General features: G+C 35.0%; 1 protein-coding gene and 1 long non-coding RNA gene across 2 annotated transcripts in view; both read left to right on the forward strand.

Moving 5' to 3' along the window:
- LOC114940730 (uncharacterized) overlaps positions 1-19,107 on the forward strand; it is a 96,932-nt gene that overhangs the window by 44,062 nt on the left and 33,763 nt on the right. The gene's annotated exons all lie outside the window — the stretch shown is intronic.
- Positions 9,160-10,608, forward strand: LOC146722977 (uncharacterized). Its single transcript, XR_014924832.1, has 4 exons — positions 9,160-9,607; positions 9,697-9,756; positions 10,376-10,424; positions 10,512-10,608. It is a non-coding gene; the product is annotated as an uncharacterized LOC146722977 (long non-coding RNA).

A 19,107-nucleotide genomic window follows, 5' to 3' on the forward strand; every position in this document is an offset into this window, starting at 1 on the left:
GTCTTGTGTAAAGTCAAAATTTTACAGTTTCTCAAAATTGACACATGAAATGATTTTTCAGGGCTTTTTTAAAATTTACATTTTTATTAAAGATATTAAAGGTAAAGTAATAACGGTAAAATTGATAGAAACAAACTCTATTAATTCAGCATATAAAGAGAACACAGATTTTTAGTTAAAAATATTTCATTTAGTAAAAATTGTATCTCGTTTATTTTTCTGAAATATTTTATTCTCCAAATAATTTTTATATAGCCAATAAAAATAGTCGAGAAAGTTTGTAGAAGTGGTTGCTATGTCGAAAATACAGAATCTTGCGTTCCTACGGGAACCGGGAACAAATACATATGCGGATGAATAGTGATGAGACAAGAGAGTTCTAATATGTATATGCGTGCATGCATATGTATGAATGCATATTCGACAGATTTTCTACCGAATGAGAGGAGCAAAATACGGGAGGGAAATTTATTCATCGTGGGGATAATTCACCCGGAAGTAATATATATTGAAAATCAAGATTAATCAAGTAGAAACGTGAACGATGTCTTTATAATATTAAAATGTTCGCGTGTAAAAATTGTTAGCACATTACAGGTTGATTGTCATCAATTTTTTACTATCAATATACATTTTATCTATTAAAAACCTTTATGCACGAATTTTATTAATCCTTTTGATATCAATTATGCATATTTACATTTCGTTTACAAAATGTACAAAAATACTACCGCTTTTATATTTTGGGAAATAATTTTAGTTTCCATCGAGAGCTTTTAATCTTTTAATTCTAATCAAATGAATCATATAGGATATCACGAATCAAAACACGCACTTTTCTCCATAAAGTAGCAATTTTGTAGCATCACAAATTATTTACGCGCGGAAAATGTAATTGTGCCAGGTATAATAGCCAACAATTTAAATTTATGTGTTAATGATATGAAATATTTTTGTGCATTACGATTTCAAGTTTAATTACGCGTTTGCTCGATTCTTCATAATGTTACGTATAAGCGTATACGTTTGAATATATATATCACACGAATACGCATTACGCGCGTGACATTTGATCGAGCCAGCCGCGCGCATTAAAGTCCTCCTCCTTTTCCTACAATGTAAAATGAGGTGGCCTCATCCGGGGGAGGTGCGCAATGTCCCGCAGGTTGTGGGCATTGTTTCCGAGCGAGTTCGCCCTTCGGGCGCGCGAGCTTCTTCAGGTTGCTGGCGTCCTACTGAGCGACCCACACGCCGACTGCCGCTCATCGACATCCCGACAGCCCCAGGACTCGAACGGCTCTTCGCGATCCTCCCCATGTTCGGACCCGTCCTTCTTCTTCATCATCTTCTTCTTCTTCTGCAACTTCTTCCTCCTTTCGTACCACCTTCTCTGCGAATAACCCTCTTTCTCCATTACTCTCTCCCGCTTCCCCGTCACCGTGTTCCTTTCCTCGGGCTCCGACTGCTGGTCCGGTCCCTTCTTTTCGTTTGCGTGGCGTGGGTGTGCGTGCCTTCACTTTGCCCGGTAATCGTATGTAAATCGTATAGCAGATCTCTCCCGTCCTGGTCGCGCGACCGCCTGGATGAAGGAGGCCCCGTATAGAATCTGCGGCGAGATGGACCGTGCGGCTTCTTACCCCGCGGCGGATACAGAGGATAGCCGCGTGCGTTGCTCATAAACAAATTATCCGGACTCAAGGGTCGAAGGTCTATTGAACCGAGGCGATCCGTTCTCCGTTCTCATTTACATAGTTAGCCCCGGAGCTGCAGATGCCCTCCCCCACCTTCTACCTTCCTATCTTCTTCTTCTTCTTCATCTTCATCTTCATCCTTTTTTCCTCCTTATATTGTTGTTTCTTCTTCTGCTTCTTCTTCTTCTTCTTCTATCGGTTTCTCGTTTTCTTCTGCCACTTGACACTCCTGGCAATTCCAACTTTGCTGCATTTACCCCGACATTCGTTGCATGACGATGCTTTTCCGGCTGAGGGCGAATTGTACATGTATGCGGATTTCTACGAATTGCTATACTTATTGTTAGAAATATTATTCTCAGGTGTGTTTAGGAAAATAGTGATAAATCATACGTACATGTATCAGAAAATGTATTAACGTAAAAACCAGTAATTGTCTTATATTTATATTCTAAAATCTTTTTATCTGCGAAACACCTTCATTTAAGCAATTTATACGAGAAATTTCTCTTATACGGATTAATGAGTAATATCTGTTCTTTTGTGTTATATCTCGCAAATTTTCTCAGAAAGAGTAACTTAACGCAGTTTTAAATCATTGTAAATTCTCTGGAAATTCGAGTTCTTCGTTAGTTGAAATATCACGAGCGCGAAACATATGAAGTGCTAAATGCTACTACTTCTATATACTGTAACAGTTTTCTGTAGCGAAACTATGCGAAGAATACCGCGAAGATATAAATCAATTCCAATTTCCATGGGTGTGTGCCGATAAGATGAGTTAACTAACGAATCCTGGGATAGAAAACGGGATAGGTACAGCCTCCGGAGGTAAACTAGACTAGCGTAGAGGAGCGATCGGTCGGTTGTTATGCGATCGGGGCCGGTAATTCTGCTTGTAAACGACCGCGTGGATACATTCATCACAGAGAATGGTATTACGGTTCGCTGATGACGACGCTGATAACTAATACCCCGGCGAATACCGAAGTCGAGTTCGAATAACGAAGTCGGACACGCGTTTCGCCTATTTTCTACGAAGACTTCGAGGAACACGCGCAATGTAGCAAATCACACGGGAGTAACAGCTCGCTAATTGCGCCGGCTAATTCCACGTGGGCGGGAAATCTGTTGCTCTCGGTTCGGAGTTTGCTATATTCACGAGTGCTTCGTGTTTCAACGATAAACATGTCGACCGGTCGATGCAAATCGTCGACTTTACCGGGAGAAACGAGGGAGGAGGATGACCGAAGGGTGCGTAGAGGAGCGACAAATCCTGTCCGAACGTCGTCGCTTCATGTACGCCTCCGACAGCACTTAGGCCGATGCTCATTACGCGAACGGACGAGAGAGAGAGAGAACATGAGGGTGCCCCTTAGACAACGCGGCTCATTGCGCTCGCGTCTCGTTTTGTCGGCGGTGGTCGGTACCTCTATGCGGCGTAATCACAGTGCCCCGTAGCAATGCGCGTTGGGGCCCTGCAAGTAACCCACGGGTGCAGGGCAAGGGATGAGGCAGAGCGGATCGAGGGGGTTGTTCGGCATCAGCTACGAGATTGAGAGAGAGAGAGAGAGAATTATTTTTTCCCTCGTATTCTCGGCGCGCAAAGAAGGGGGCGAAAGAGAGATGCTGCCTATCAAGGTGGTGGAAGTAGAAGGGCGAAAGGAAGGGGGGCCCAACAGGGTGGAGTTGGAGGCGCTGGCTGGCAGGTTGAATCGTCGAGGCGGCTCGACGCCACCGGAGGGGGACTTTGGTGCATGTTGGTTGGGGGGGGAAGGTAAAGGGGGCAAATATGGGGGAGGTGGGGCATCGTTGTACGGGAAGAGGGATCTCGCGGAGGCGTAGGAGGGGTAGCGAACAGGGTGGAAGCTTTTTATTTTGCTTATATAATTGCTTCCCCGGGGCAGGCATCGCGTGTCAGGCCCCTCTTACACACTACCCTCTCTGGCCCCGCTTCGTCGGAGCTGGCGCTCGCTCGGTCCATCCGTCCGTTTGTCCGTCGGTCCCCCTTGACCATACTGGCTCTCTCTCTCCCTACTTTGATGCGGTTTCCTCGGGCCCCGCCGCCCGCGCAGTCCGTATCCGATCGCAAATAAACCGCCGACTTTTGTACTCGTGGATGACAATGTAGGATAGAATGGATGCTCGGTGTCTCGAAAATATATCTAAATTGCGGGCCAATTTTAGATTCAGAGATATTACTAGTATTTTTTTTCTTCAATTTGTACGTAGGTTCATTTCTCGCTGTGTATTACGATCCATGTGCCAGAGTTGTCAACATGGCCCAGAAGTGACACAATATTGGCTGCCAAGACTTGATAGGTGGTACTGCCCCAGTACGGATAAACCACCAGATCAATACTGTACCAGTCTCGGTAATTGGTACTGTACCAATGCAATCATATTCTGTTCCGAGCCGAGTCTCGTCTCAGTGATCGTGTATAAGGCCGAAAATGTTATTAATCGATGGCCGAGAATCGTCTCAGTACTGGGCAGCTAGCAACTTTGTCTGCAGCACGAGTACCGGTTCAAGTATACTGGAAGAAAATTGGGCCAATGTTTGTGTACCGTACTTACACAATAGTATATTGTGTATCAAGTGCGGAAAGTTGACAATTGGTCACGAGTGAACAATTGTCAATCCGCACGTGATACACATACTATTTTGTATTACAAGTGCAGGCAAAGTGGCTTTGTGCGCGTTTTCTGTGCGCGAGGTGGCCGATCGCACGCCGCCATCTTGAGGCGGCACGGTGCGGGAATAGCCGTGTTTAAAGTTATTGTCCACGGCTAAAGCCGTGGGCAATGTATTGCCTACGGTTTTAGCCGTGGGCAATGACTTTGAACGCGGCTCAGCCGTAGGCAATGGCTTTGAATGCGGCTTATTCACTCACCGCGTCGCCGCTGTATGACAATAAATATTTTTATTTTGAAACATTAAGTTATAATGATTTTAAACATGTCGGTTATTCTAATGTTAGATTTGGCTCAATACAGACTAATAAATATGGCCCAATACTGATAATGAATGTTGTCCAAGTACTAATACTTTGTGTCGAGCCAAAGTTGGCATCAAGAGTTGGCCCAACATTGGCAATCAACGTTGCCTCTGTACTAATACTCTGTGTCGGGCCAAAGTTTACGCCGAGACTGGGACCCGTATTATCATTCCGACATTGTCCCAGTAATGACCCCGATCTCAATTTATACTGGCCCAGAACGTCAGTCAGTACTGGCGACTCTGGCACCAGTATTGAGCCAGTACTGAACCTTTTTGAGATTTGCACATGGAGAGTGGGGAAGAGGTTTGCGAACTATCAGCTCACGTTTTACAAATTACTTTGATATTTTTTTGCAATAATTTATTAGTAATAATATATTTTACATTGTACGCGTTTTATATTGCCTACGCTCGTTCGTAATATCTTTCACGTAATTAATTATTTTTATAATTTGTTGTAAAATCTCTATATATACTATATTCATTGGTTTCAATTATAAGCTTTTTGGTGCAATAAAATATACACAAAGCCGATATCTATATATATTGTATGTAATCAAATCTTTTATTATCCTTCAATATGTGAAAATGAATATGACATTACGTAGTATTTGAATAACAGACCTATACATATATATATATGGATTAAGTTTTACATACAATAATCGACATAAAGCTTTAAACATTTATTATATATAAGAATATAGTTTTATTATTTATTATCCAATATTTCTAGCTAAATCATTCTCTTTTGTCGCATAGATGACATTTAGATATAGCTTTGACTTTGTAATATACATTATTATCTCAACTTATGATAACAATAGACATAAAGATGTTATTTTACTTAATCATGTCATTTTAAAGTTTCTAAGAAACGACAGACTTGATAATGACTTGATAATGACAAATGAAATAGATGGCAAGCTAATCAAGCTTATTATCATAATTCGATGACGCGATGAGCTGAAGGTGATAGTTTTTATTCGCAAAGAGTGACATACAAATAGTTTTTATTCGCAACGAGTGGCATACAATATAAACAATGCACTCTGAAAAATTCTTTACTTTATCTGAAAAATATAGAAAATTTATTGCAAAATATTTAATTTTGCCAATTGAATCATTATTAAAGCATTTGTCCATACGTGTCATTGTGAATCTTGAAATTATGAAAATTTCTCGATTTTTCTTATACATAATACACGGAACAAGCGATTTCTGAATTCAAGTTATTTCACATGAAACATTTTTATGTATATTAAAAAGATATTATTAAAAAATGACTGAGATTTAAAGCTGTAAAATATTAGGACTTTTATACAATAATTCTCATTATATAATTAATTACAAACTTTCTCAATTTATTACTCGATTATCAATTTTAAATTTGTCGATTTTAAACATATATAATATTAATAAATTTTAATATAAGATTTAAAATCGATAATCGAGATATGTATATATATAATTATATACAAATATAGGCATAGAGCTTAATTATCGCGAAAAACGAAGCGTTGCGGTAAAAATTCGATAGCGGTATCCAGCGAGAGAGGACAGGCATCGTGTCTTTCGTAGCTTGGCTTTAATAATAGTTTGGCATATAATTGGCCTAGACGAACCCACCTGTTCTCGAGAGTTAGTCACGGCACTGGTAACCGTAGCGTATCGTTCGACGTTTCGGAACTATTACGAAATATCTCAGACGTCGTTCAAAAAAAAAATAATTTTTCACCCCCGGTCGCGCCTATAATTTTCCAATTTCGGTTTTTCGATAATTTTCTAAATAGTCCACCCTCATCTTCTGCCGTCAAGCTGACATTAATAATGAGACATACATACCTTGCTCCTCGTGAGAGATCGAATCGTATATTCTTTTCGCGGAACTTATCATGACTGCGTGCGTTTGAAGACAGAAACACATAATAGTCGCATGCTCTACAAAAACCTGTTTATCGTTACGCTCGATAATTCGTATTGAATCTTCACACGCTCTATTATCACTTGGAAAATAATGCTGATATATATGCAACCTATGCATTCATCTCGCAATATCCATTAATCTTAATCGTCATAGTACGATGAAAATCGATTCTATTCTTTATTGGATATTTTTTTAACAACAATGTATGTAAAATTAAACATCTTTTTGTGACTAGAAAATAATTCCCAACTTATAAAAAAATACATGAATAACTTGATCTATAGCTCGATCGTAATTTAATTTAATTATGTCTGCATATACATTTTAAATTATCAAAATGATATGAGATGGACTAATTAATAATGTAAGTAACGTGAAGGAGAATAAATTGCGAGATGTCATATTTTATTGAATAATTTGGCATGAATATCGAGAGAGAATCTTGCAAAGTTCAAATCATATTCGAGTCTAGAAGAGAAGTCTAGAATTACCGGTTATAAAGATCGTGTGTCATTTGCGTGCAGCTCTCATAAACGACTCTTTATTCGATAATAATTGCGGCATAAGAACCATAAACACTCATTTTCGAAGATTTATACTTAATACCCGGTATTTCTGTATCCCTGCCTTGTTTTGTCATTTCGGCGGTATATAGCTCACACTATCCCCCTTTCTTCTCTTCCTTCTCCTTTCAGCAATCGCACGATTTCGAAACGTTTTTGTCCACAGATAGTTCTCGTCACGCTAACTGGTGTAACGATCAACCATCTTCTAACGATTTCTTTACGACTCTAATAGTACCTATCCTTCGCGTCAATGAATTTTTTTTATTTATAAAGATAAAAAGAATAGATTTGCTGTGCGATATTTTATTTTTGGACAAAAAAAAACAATAAAATATAAAAAATATCAGAGAAACAATAGAGGCCATGATATTTTCAATATAATGAATTGTTTTTATTGCTTTATAATTGTTTTTGTAATATATCAATAAATATATCATATCGTGTGCATCGATGATGTTACAAACTCGTTCTCAAACCGCCTTTCAAAGAACACCGCCATGACATAAAAAAATACAAAATAGAGCGCAAACAAAATTTATGAAAAATAAAATAGATATAATTAATAGATTATATATAAAGCGCTCCAATATGTTCAACAATTTATATCTATTGAAATAGTATGATTTTTTATTCCTTCTCGATAGCAACAATGTTTTTACTCGTTTTACAAAGTGGTAGAAAAAACTTTGCTCTGGATCTCTTTCTCTCTTTTTCTTTTATTTGTCTCGTTCCATAATCTTCTTTATTCTCTTCTGTGCATACAAGCATCTCTGTCACTTTAAATCCTTGGCGCGTCCATGTATATCAGTTTTTACATTCATTTTTTCCATATAATATCTAATTTATTCTTTCGTTTCCTTTCATTTATGTAAATCAATGTTGCTATTTCCGTCTTGATCTGGTCTATTTCCTTGGAATATACAATCAATTTTTTTGATAGATTTCTTATATATCAAAGTACATTATTCTTTCCTTGATCTCTTATACACATCTTTTGTCATTCTTCCAAAGTCCGTCTTTGAGATCATATTTTGCAACTATTATTATTACATCACTGATACAATAATTAATCCAATTAATCAAATGCATGCTTTTTTGAAAAATTGTTTTTCATGAATATTATAAATCATATAATTATTTTCCTAATTTTTTTCGTTCTTTATCAATTGTCCTTATCACAACTTAATATAATATCTTTTATCGTATAATTGAACATTAAAACATCGTATGTAGCTCTTTCTATTCCGCGATAAACGTTTCTAAGCGCTAAAATATCTCTATCACATGTTTTCCTTTCTCTACGCGTTTTTTATATTATGCTCTTTCTCCCGCTTCTACTCGATCTGATGCGTCGAGGATCGCAGGAACACACAGTCGCAGGAACCACAAATCTATAATTTGCCTGTTGCGATGCGTATAATCATTGAATACCAGAAACTATGCTATTTATTATTTCATTCGGCGCATTTGCTACCAGAGCGCCCTTTTTGCGAAGATGCGCAATATAAATCCCCCGGTCATTATGCTAATCCGCCAAATGATACAGTCCCCACCTCGATCCTGCCAAGTACTAGCGGGAGATTCGGATCTCCACCACGGATGATACCTGTACGAACTTTTGGCTAGGGTCATTTCGTATTCTCGCGGCCGCTGCCATTTCGCAATTTTAATATAGGCTATTTTATATCGATTCTTCATGCGTGGAATTACTGAGAGGTCATGTAGCAGATTAGCTTTTTACATCGTACGGTTTATGAATTTTAATAACGTCCGATTGTTTCAGTCTTTCTCAATTTTTTTCATTAAAATAAATTTTAATTTTTAATATTATAATATTAAGAATAATATTAATTTATTGTTAATATATTGTGAGAATTTGCATAAAAAAAAATTATTCGTTATAATTTTAGAGCAGAGAAAATACAATAGAAACTAAATAGAATTGTTTAAATTATATTGCGCTGTTGGATTTTTCTCCCGACTGCTGCCAACCGTAGGTTGGCGAAAAGAGAGGAAGTATGCGTTTCATCGAGCCCGGATCGGTCGTGACCTTAATTCTCGATAACTACTGCATAGTTTTATATCAACTTTGGAACATAAGTTTCTTATTAATCAAGGAAGGTTTAAAGCGTATTATTATCGTTATTTATTCTATTAATAAAAAGTGAAAAATGAGTATTATTTCGTCAATACGGTCTCTCATTGGCTGCTGTGTGAACCTAAGAGGAAAAATGATTCACCAATGAGATTCGTTGTAGTATCCGGATAGGGAATGTTGGTGACATTGGTATATACATCTCGAAGTAATAATGACGGGACTGATAGGATAGGTTAGCTGTCACCTGTTGCGTGTTATTGTCAACAACAATATTAAGTGAAGTGTATTATTATGGATATATCTCAAGAAGATATAAATAAAGGAGTAAGTTTCTTCTTTTATATTTATTGTTTTTTTCTTTATTTAGAATATTGTTATTATTATTTATTTATTGTTTCTTTATTTATATGTAGGAAGAAGATACTCGCTTGAAGATATCTGAAGAAGAAAACATTATTAATAATAGAAAACGAGTAAGTCTTGTTATTAATAATTAATAAAAATATATAATATAATTAATAATATAATTAATCTGTTGTAGTCATAACATGGCTATATGAATTTATATTTGTCTGTGTAGCCACTTATTTGCTATTAAATTTGCTACGTAGCCACATTGCTATAAATATCCACATATATAATTGTATAAATGTATATAGTTATTTTTTCTCTTATTTGTATATTATATAATAATTATATAATTAATTAAAAATATGTATACAAATATATTTATAGTTATACAAAGATATTAGCGCACCAATAATTATGGCAATGCAGACAAATATATTAACTTACATAGCCAATTATCTACTACAAAAGATTATTCACATATGTAATAATAATTAAGGCTATACAAATATATAAACTTACTTGTGATTACATAATGTATAAACTTATATAGCCATAAGAAAGTTAATATATTTGTCAAAGCCATAATTATAACTGCGTACAAGTTTATGTATTTGATATAAGATATTGTTGTCATCTGTCTTTGTCATCTGTCTCTCTCTATCTATCAATCTATCTATCTAGCTATTTTTTTTTATTTATCTCTCTATTTATATTATATTATATTAATTTAAAAAATTGTAGCAGAAAAATATTTGGAAAGAATATAGAACATTGCAGTCACATGGTGAGTGTATGTGTGTCTTTATTATTATTATTATTATTATATTATATACATTGTAATATATATATTACATAATAAAAACTTTTACATGTGTAGGATGAAGAAGCAGAGAGACAAAAGAATGAAGAAACAGCATAAGAACAGCAATAAATTAGAAAATAAATAAAAAAAAAAAATAATAAAAAAATTAGAAAATAAAAAATAAAAAATAAAAAACAAAAAAAAAATAAAAAATAAAAAACAATTAGAAAATAAATAATAAAAATAAATTAGAAAAAAAAAAATTAGAAAATAAAAAATAAATTAGAAAATAAAAAAACTAGAAAATAATAATAAAATTTTTTACAAAAAAAAAACTCCCGACTGCTGCCAACAAAGTTTTAATGTTTAAATTAGAAAATAATGTTTAAATTAGAAAATAAATAAAAAAAAAATAATAAAAAAATTAGAAAATAAAAAATAAAAAACAATTAGAAATAAATAAAAAAATAAAAAACAAAACAAAAATTAAAAATAATAAAAAAACAAAAAAATTATAAGTATAAAAAATAAGCTTGTAAAAGTTGGAAATAATCACACATAAATAAAGTCTGTTGTTTATTATATAATTTTTCTTATTTAAATTTATTGTTATCATACATATTTAGCGCTATATAATTTACAAAAATTTCAGATTTTTGAATTCAAAAAATTTTTTTAATTATAATTATTATTATTAATTCTACAATTTACAAGAGCAGTCGGGAGACGCCGCGCTAAATTTGAGACATATACGCACGCGCACGTTTTATGTAATAAATAGACACAAACACAAATATCGATACTCAACGGACGTTACAGTTTTTAGACGCGCGGCGTCTCCCGACTGCTCTTGTAAATTGTAGAATTAATAATAATAATTATAATTAAAAAAATTTTTTGAATTCAAAAATCTGAAATTTTTGTAAATTATATAGCGCTAAATATGTATGATAACAATAAATTTAAATAAGAAAAATTATATAATAAACAACAGACTTTATTTATGTGTGATTATTTCCAACTTTTACAAGCTTATTTTTTATACTTATAATTTTTTTGTTTTTTTATTATTTTTAATTTTTGTTTTGTTTTTTATTTTTTTATTTATTTCTAATTGTTTTTTATTTTTTATTTTCTAATTTTTTTATTATTTTTTTTTTTTTATCAGAAATTTATTTAACTTATGTATTTTCAATATACATATAAAATAATTTAAAATCTATATACGTAATTTTTTTTAGTTGAGAGAGAAAAGAAAATAGATATTCTCATGAAGTTCTTCGTGTTTTATAATTTCGATCAAAATACCCCGAATTAAACAAATCTCCCGAAACAGAAATCTCATGTTGAAATCCGGGGCGTTTAGAGAAATTTGCTTTATAAGTCGGCGTTTATTCCATGAATGGTACTAATTAAGAATCACCCACTTAATATCTGACTTTTACACGACTTTCGAAAAATTTCATATAATATGTACGATTGATCGATTCTAAATCTTAGTCCAAACTGACAACCATAGGCCTATAAATGTTCAGGTGTCTTAAAATCGCTCTTCCGAAAACCCCAATTAGGGGGCGGATATCTAGAAGTTATCGATTGTAGCAAATTTATAGTTCGATCGAAGGCTCAAAACAAGACTACGTGAATTGCCTATTCGATGGGGGAGTATATTACCCATGATATAACAAAGGAACGTAATATTATAAGAGTTATGTAAGAAGAATTTATATTGAACAACATATACAATTTAATACATTATAATTACTTATCTCTTTTCTCGATAGTTCTTGAATAATTTGATTTTTGTGCGAACAAAAGTTTTTTCAACAAAATTTTCCGTAAGGAACTAACTAAAGATGATCGATCTAATTTTTTTTTCAATGCTTATACGATGAAGTTTTTGCTCTACCATCTGGTAACAGATAAAAGCCACCCACGCGTCGGCTTGTCTGAGTTACGGTCGAATATGCGCGCACCTGATCGCATGATAATCGCCTCTAATCTTCCACTTTGGCCTTTTGTTGGGCATTATCTCATCTTGCTTAACCGCCAATCCGGCTTGAGTAGCATATAAATCATTGGTGACGGTAAATCACTCGAAAAGCGCGGAAAGTTTTTGGGGAAAAAGATTTTACAGTTAAGAGATATCTGACCCTTCTTTCTGAAAAGTTAAAGCTTTGCTTTTATATTTTCATCCACCAGCGTCGAAGAGTAGGTTAATACTTTTATCTTTCCTTGCCCTCTTATACTGTTGAAACTGCGATAAGCATCGCATTGAAAGCCATGCTATAAAAATTTATATTTATAATTAATTACAATTTATAATCGCGTTTCTCAATTGCAATTATTTCATATATTATTATTATTATTATTATATACATACACCAATTTACACACATATCTCTATATAATCCGTTAAATCGTATTAAAATTGCATTTGAAATATATAAGACATTATTCTATTATTATATTGTGAAAAGATTGCGAGTAGAAAGTATCGGCGGTTTTCCGCGACTGCGGATCTTTTGGCTTCAAGCGACGTTCAGCCGGTTTACTTTTCAGTGGTTTATCCTTAGCTAACTACCACTCGTTCTCCAACCTTGGGGTTCTACGTGGAAACACGTGTAAGACGTAGCACCGCCTACGCACGCGCATTCTGTACCTTCGTTCGTCCGTCCGTCCATCCATCTGTCCGACCGTTCGTCCGTCCATCCGTCTGTCCGTTCGTTCGTCCGTCTATTCGCTCGGCTTCGTCCCTTTGCCGCTACTCTCGCTAGAACGAAGAGCGTGCATGTCCTTAGGGCTCGCCGATACAGGATCCGGCAATTTGCGCGGATACGTACGTACATGTGGGAGCAGTTAAGTGCTTCACGTATCCACGCGTGCTTTCGCTCCATTTCAAGAAAATCAAGCGATGTTTAATTCGCGACTAACCGATACGGGATTTCACACGCAGGAAATTGAAGTGTCGACGTCGATTTTATTGTAACGGATGTAATTTATTTCTGCCCGGTTTGAGAGGATCTTCGCTTATTTGCAGAAAGGATTTTCATTCTTTCAATTTTTTTCATTTTTGCAATATTTAATCCGTAACACGAAATTCGGAGGATTACTATTAAAGAAGAGTTTGTCTCGAGTTTCTAATTATTTATTATAACTTAATTCTTTAAATTCTTTAAACTCTTTACGCGCGCGCGGATATGAAAAGAGGAATTATGTAAATAATCTTGTATGAAAAAAATTTACAGACATACTTTTCTATAGGCATATTTTTACGTATGCAAAAACAAATTATTCTTCTTTCGCATATTTATATAAATATTTTATCGCATATTCGAGTACATATTTTGATAAAATTAATATTATAAGTATTATATGTTAGAATTTATTTTTAAAAATGAATAAATATATTATATAATCAGTGTCAGATTATATTCGTCAACTTTAACGATATTTAGTAAAAGCTTACAAGTAAAATCTTTAGTAAAATCCTTTTTATTTGACATCTTCGATTCTTAAGGAAAAAGATAATAACACCACAAAGTTAAGTGCAATATACTTTAACACGCACTACATAATTTGACTTTCAATGCGTATTTCTGCGTGTACCAACGAGAACAATTAGATCTAGTATAGATAGTCGATTTTCTCTCTTCTCCTGTCTCTCTTTCTCTCTGTGTCACATCGCCTTAAGCAAAGGGCTTGTCTATCTATTGTTTGGCTGTTTGTTAATTTATCTACTTGCAACCATATTATATAAATGGGTACGATTTAATAACAAATGTTAATTGCCTTTGTAGCTCCTCTAAAATCATGATTTTTTTATTAATGCGACGTGATCCATCGTTTTACGTCAGATACTTGAAAATGTCTTAACGCAAAATGGTAGATTAAACTTTAAACAGTGTCAATGCGATAAAATCAGATATTGATTTATGCAAAAGTATTAGCCAAGTTCGTGACTTCTTTCTGCATTTGCGTGTGCGAAACGAATGGATTTCGTAATTAATATATCGCGAAAAGGCGAACACCCATCAGTCCGTATAATTTGCAGGCAATTAGTTTTATGGGCGACGGAAATTGCATCGTTATTGCTTTTTAAATGTCGTCGCGCTTGTGGCCAAGGCAAACTTCTTATTGTGACCGGATCGTGACTAGGTGAGCTTGCACGCATTTACTGACTGATTATGCATAACCGTGTAGCGTTGTTTAACGGAGATATTTCCACATCGAGAACAGTTATTATCGCGTCGTCACATCGTAAATTGAGTTTAACAATATATCCTTCGAAGTTGGAGCTATGAAATTAGCCGTCAATTTCTACGAATAATATAATTAGACAAAATTACATTTTGTAAAAAGCATGACGTAAAGTGCAACAAAAACCTTACACATAGTGGCGCACGCTTGTCATTTGCAACATCGGTTGTCATTTGCATTTAAAAAAAGAAAGAAAGAAAAGAATCAAGTTTTCTTTTTTCTTTCTTATAATTGATTCGTAATGATTACGTTGGAATGATTTAGTTTCATAAAATTTAGTTTCAACAAATGGTTAGATTCTGATTGTGTTTTCCAAATAAATAGTCTCGCGGTGATTATTTGCTTAGCCATGCGTGAGTGTATTTTCTTTTGTGTAAAGTGAATTATATGACGTAAGGGATGGTCAAATAAATATCCGAGCATCATACGTGCGGAAAGGTGACATACCATCGTGTGAAAAAAAAAATCAGAGCGAACCTCATTCATCTGGTGCATAAGATAATTACCTTTCGCGTGTCTCCGAGTAATTAAATGCGCATGCGTTAAACAGTCACACATGATTTATCTACGATATAAGATCTGAAATCGATTCAAACCAATGTTGGCAATAATATTGATTAACGAGGCCTTGAATACGCTACGGAGATAACTGCTTGGCGTTAAAGAAGCGAAACGATTCGCGTGTCGTACTTTATAACCGTACATAACGAAAAATAAATCGGAAAGTGAATGGAGGTAAAATGAAACCTAATCTTAAAAAAATCTTTAAAGAATAAAAATCAGCTAGCTCATGCAATAAAGGTAATGGAGCGTATACGCTTAAATATATTCACAATTAAATAGATAGCTCACATAATACTTTACTGAGCGACAAATCTTGATCTTGATGTTGGATTTCTCCATTATACTTTGTATATTTTTTCTTGTTTTTTTTTCGCTTATTAATTCCACGGGCAATAAAGAAAGAATGTGTATCGCATAGAATCTTGAAGATATCGGTAAAGACAATCTCTAGTGTCTAGAAAGAAGACGAACAAAACCTCCGATCTATGCGGCGTGTTAGTAATCCATAGACGGTTTTAATCGCCTATCCGACGCGTGGGTGGAGATGAGACGCGATGAAGAACGAGAGATCGAAACTGGAGCCCCTCCATCTGGTTCAGGTGATAATTACCGCTCGCGTGTCTCCAAACGCCCGAGTGTTCCATGGCGCCACGAAATTATTAGGCTTATCCGCGGCACGCTGATAATTATATACTTGTCCGTGGCTGCGCTGGTCGGTCCCGTAGGGGATCGCGTCAATGTTTTAGGACTTTATAGGCCGCGGTTGATGCGGCCTGCACGGGGTTAGCTAATGAAAAGGTTAGTTGACCCCGCCAGAACGCCCTGGCGCCTCCTTCTTCTCTAGCCGGGGATCCCCTTTAGCCCGGATATACGTCTACTTGCGAGAGACAAAAAGGGGAGAGAGAGAGACCTTCTGAAACGAAAGGTACACCGCTAATCTGGCTCATGAGAAATTTCGCGGCGGAGTCTCAGGTTTCCGCGAATCGTCACCCCGTCGATCGAGGAAATAGCGTGGTGCCCGCAAATCCGCCACCCACGTAGACTAGACGTTCCTAGATTCCTATTTTGCGTAAGCATTTTTGGCAAAAGTCTCTCATTTAATCCCTGTACTCATTCATTACGTTTGAAATTTATTCACGCCAAATGAAAAATTATATCCAACGAAAAATCTATTTTCGCTTTTTTTTTGTATTAAATTTTATTTATTTTTTTTTTACTACATAAAATTTTTTTAATTACTCTTTCAACTAGATTAAATATTACTATTTCACAGAATATAATATTATAATTCTTATCGTATATTAATATAAAACTTATCATATATTCTAAAACTCTAGTTTTGAGACTTTCGCGGCCATTGGAATCATCAATGCAAAAGGTTTCCGGATGGATGCCGCGTGATTTAACAGCGTAATACCATAATGGCATTATGACATTACGCTGTTAAACGACGCGGCATTTATCCGGCAACCTTTTGCATTGATGATTCTAAAACTCTATTTTTGTAGGAACAATTTTATTAAAGGTAAAAAAAGCTTTGAAATAAATTTGTGATAAAATCGGAATAAATATGTTAATCATAGACGACCAGGGTGAATAACAGAGATAAATAATGAAGCTGATTATTTCCGTGAACATAACGATCGACTCTTGTCACTCAACATCTTATATTTGCTGTAGGTATCTAGTTATAGGAGTGCTAGTAGAAAGTAGTATAGACTAGTTTAGATTCAATATTGACAATTTCCTAAAGTGGAGAAGGAAAACAGTCACTTTATCAATAAATAAATTTATAGTCTTAAGAGAAACTGAAATATAATCATTACGTAATTTCGAAAACGATCGTTCAATAAAAGCTCACAGAATTGCTGTATAATAAGCAGAATAAAATGACTTAGAGGCGAAGTTAATTGTTGACTAATCTGTCGGATAGATATTTTTAGATATATATCGCTGTAATTTCTTATTTACGTCACTTTCTTGAAGCACCTCCGGTCGTTTTTTTTTTATGTTTTCTTATACTAAATCATGGTAACGGAGCTTCGTAAGCAACGAGTTTCTTATCTTGCGACTACAAATATGGAATAATCATTGCCTTTAATACGCTTCTAGATAAATGCAGCTCTCTTATATACCAGCATTACATAATCAGTTCTATCGACATGAGAAATAATGTTTCACTAGTACATGTCAAATATAATTAAAAAAGAGAACGTATGAGAAAACATGTCTTATTATGTCATTATTATATATTAAGTAATTATTATATATTAAGTAAATATTGAAGAGTTATATATATATATATATGCTAAGTTAAAAGAAAATTTAATTTATAAACAACTTATATAAACATTATAAATTAATTATATAGACATGTTTAATTGATTAAGCAAAATTTAACATTTTCCTTGTAATTTAGCGAATTATTGTTTTTGTAAATTTTTGCTTGTATATTTTACACTCGCTGCGAACGCGTTAAATATTTTTTAAAAAATATTTCAAGGTTTCCATTCTCCCAATTTTCGGATAACGCGGCATGGGAGAACTTCCAATTTGGAATCGCGAATTCGCGATTTCGTGCAATGGCATTTTGGGGCGTAGAGTATCCGCGGCCGAGACTATTCTTCGTGGCGAGTACACACCGAAATCCCTAATGGAAATTACAGTGGTCCCTAAGTGGCGCAAGGATATACTTACCGTTCCTCGTGAACTCCGTTAGCGCTTTTTAACCGAGTTTGACTTGTTCCGACTGCGAGACTGTGTGGGAAGCGTTTCGGTAATCAATGGTTCTGGCAGGTAGGCGCCCTTTTAGTGGCTCTTGAAGAGCATAACCACAGTTTTCGACTGTTTCGGCTAGGCAATCGCTCCCTCTCACTCTTTCTCTCTCTTTTTCTCTGTGCCTCCTTCACTTTCCGAGATGCGATTCTCTCGGAATCTACTGAATCCTTGTGGGAGAGTTTCATGACCAGCGAGGAAACATTATGAAAGAATGAGATTTCTAAGAAAATTTGTTAGTGAGAAAGCGTTCGTTATTTCGATTCACGTCAATTTGTCTTTTTTGTCAGTTTTTCATATATTTACAGTAGATCAAACAAAAAAATTGGTCATGCTTGTCAATGTAATTTGCTGCACGTACACTATTAATTTTTGTCATATTTTATTGTCAATGCATATACAGATTGCGTTGTATCACAGTCAACGGAATATTGATTTGCAGTCTGATACCAATAAAGTTTTTCCCAAGTCTTGCTGTTTTTCAATCAGCAAAAGACGAATGCTCAAAAGATGGAGCATTGTGGAAAAATGTCTAGCCTCCTTCTTTCTTTCTTCTTTCCTATTCTCTTCCGCCGAATTGCGGACAAAATCGATACCGACAAGAATGGGCCAAAGTAAACAATCGCGACAAAGCAGAGTACGATATTAGACCCACTCGCGATCATTGTGTAGGATATTTGTGCATATATATATATATATATATATATATATGTGTGTGTGTGTGTGTGTGTGCGAGTGTGTGTGTCTATGTACATGTAAGCGGAGAGATGTGTGGACGAAACCAGTGTACACACGGCACCTTGGTCTGTTTGAACAGAAGAGCACCAGGCTTCCAATTCAGCTACGCGGTGATCCGTGATGGAGCAAATGTTTCACCGCGCATTCTCCTCTTACTTATTCTAAAAAGGTATATAGATCAGAAGCAAAGAACAACGTTCTTTGTTTCCGATAATCTTTAGTGTGCGATACAGCAAAATTTATTAAATCGAAAAAAATCTACGATTTCCTGTCAAGATTGTTCGGAATAATAAAAAAAATAATTTAACAGTAATGAAATGTACTTGCAAAAAAT

The sequence above is a fragment of the Nylanderia fulva genome, unplaced genomic scaffold (assembly GCF_048542155.1).
Source record: "Nylanderia fulva isolate GAGA-0341 unplaced genomic scaffold, ASM4854215v1 Scaffold25, whole genome shotgun sequence".
Taxonomy (NCBI): domain Eukaryota; kingdom Metazoa; phylum Arthropoda; class Insecta; order Hymenoptera; family Formicidae; genus Nylanderia; species Nylanderia fulva.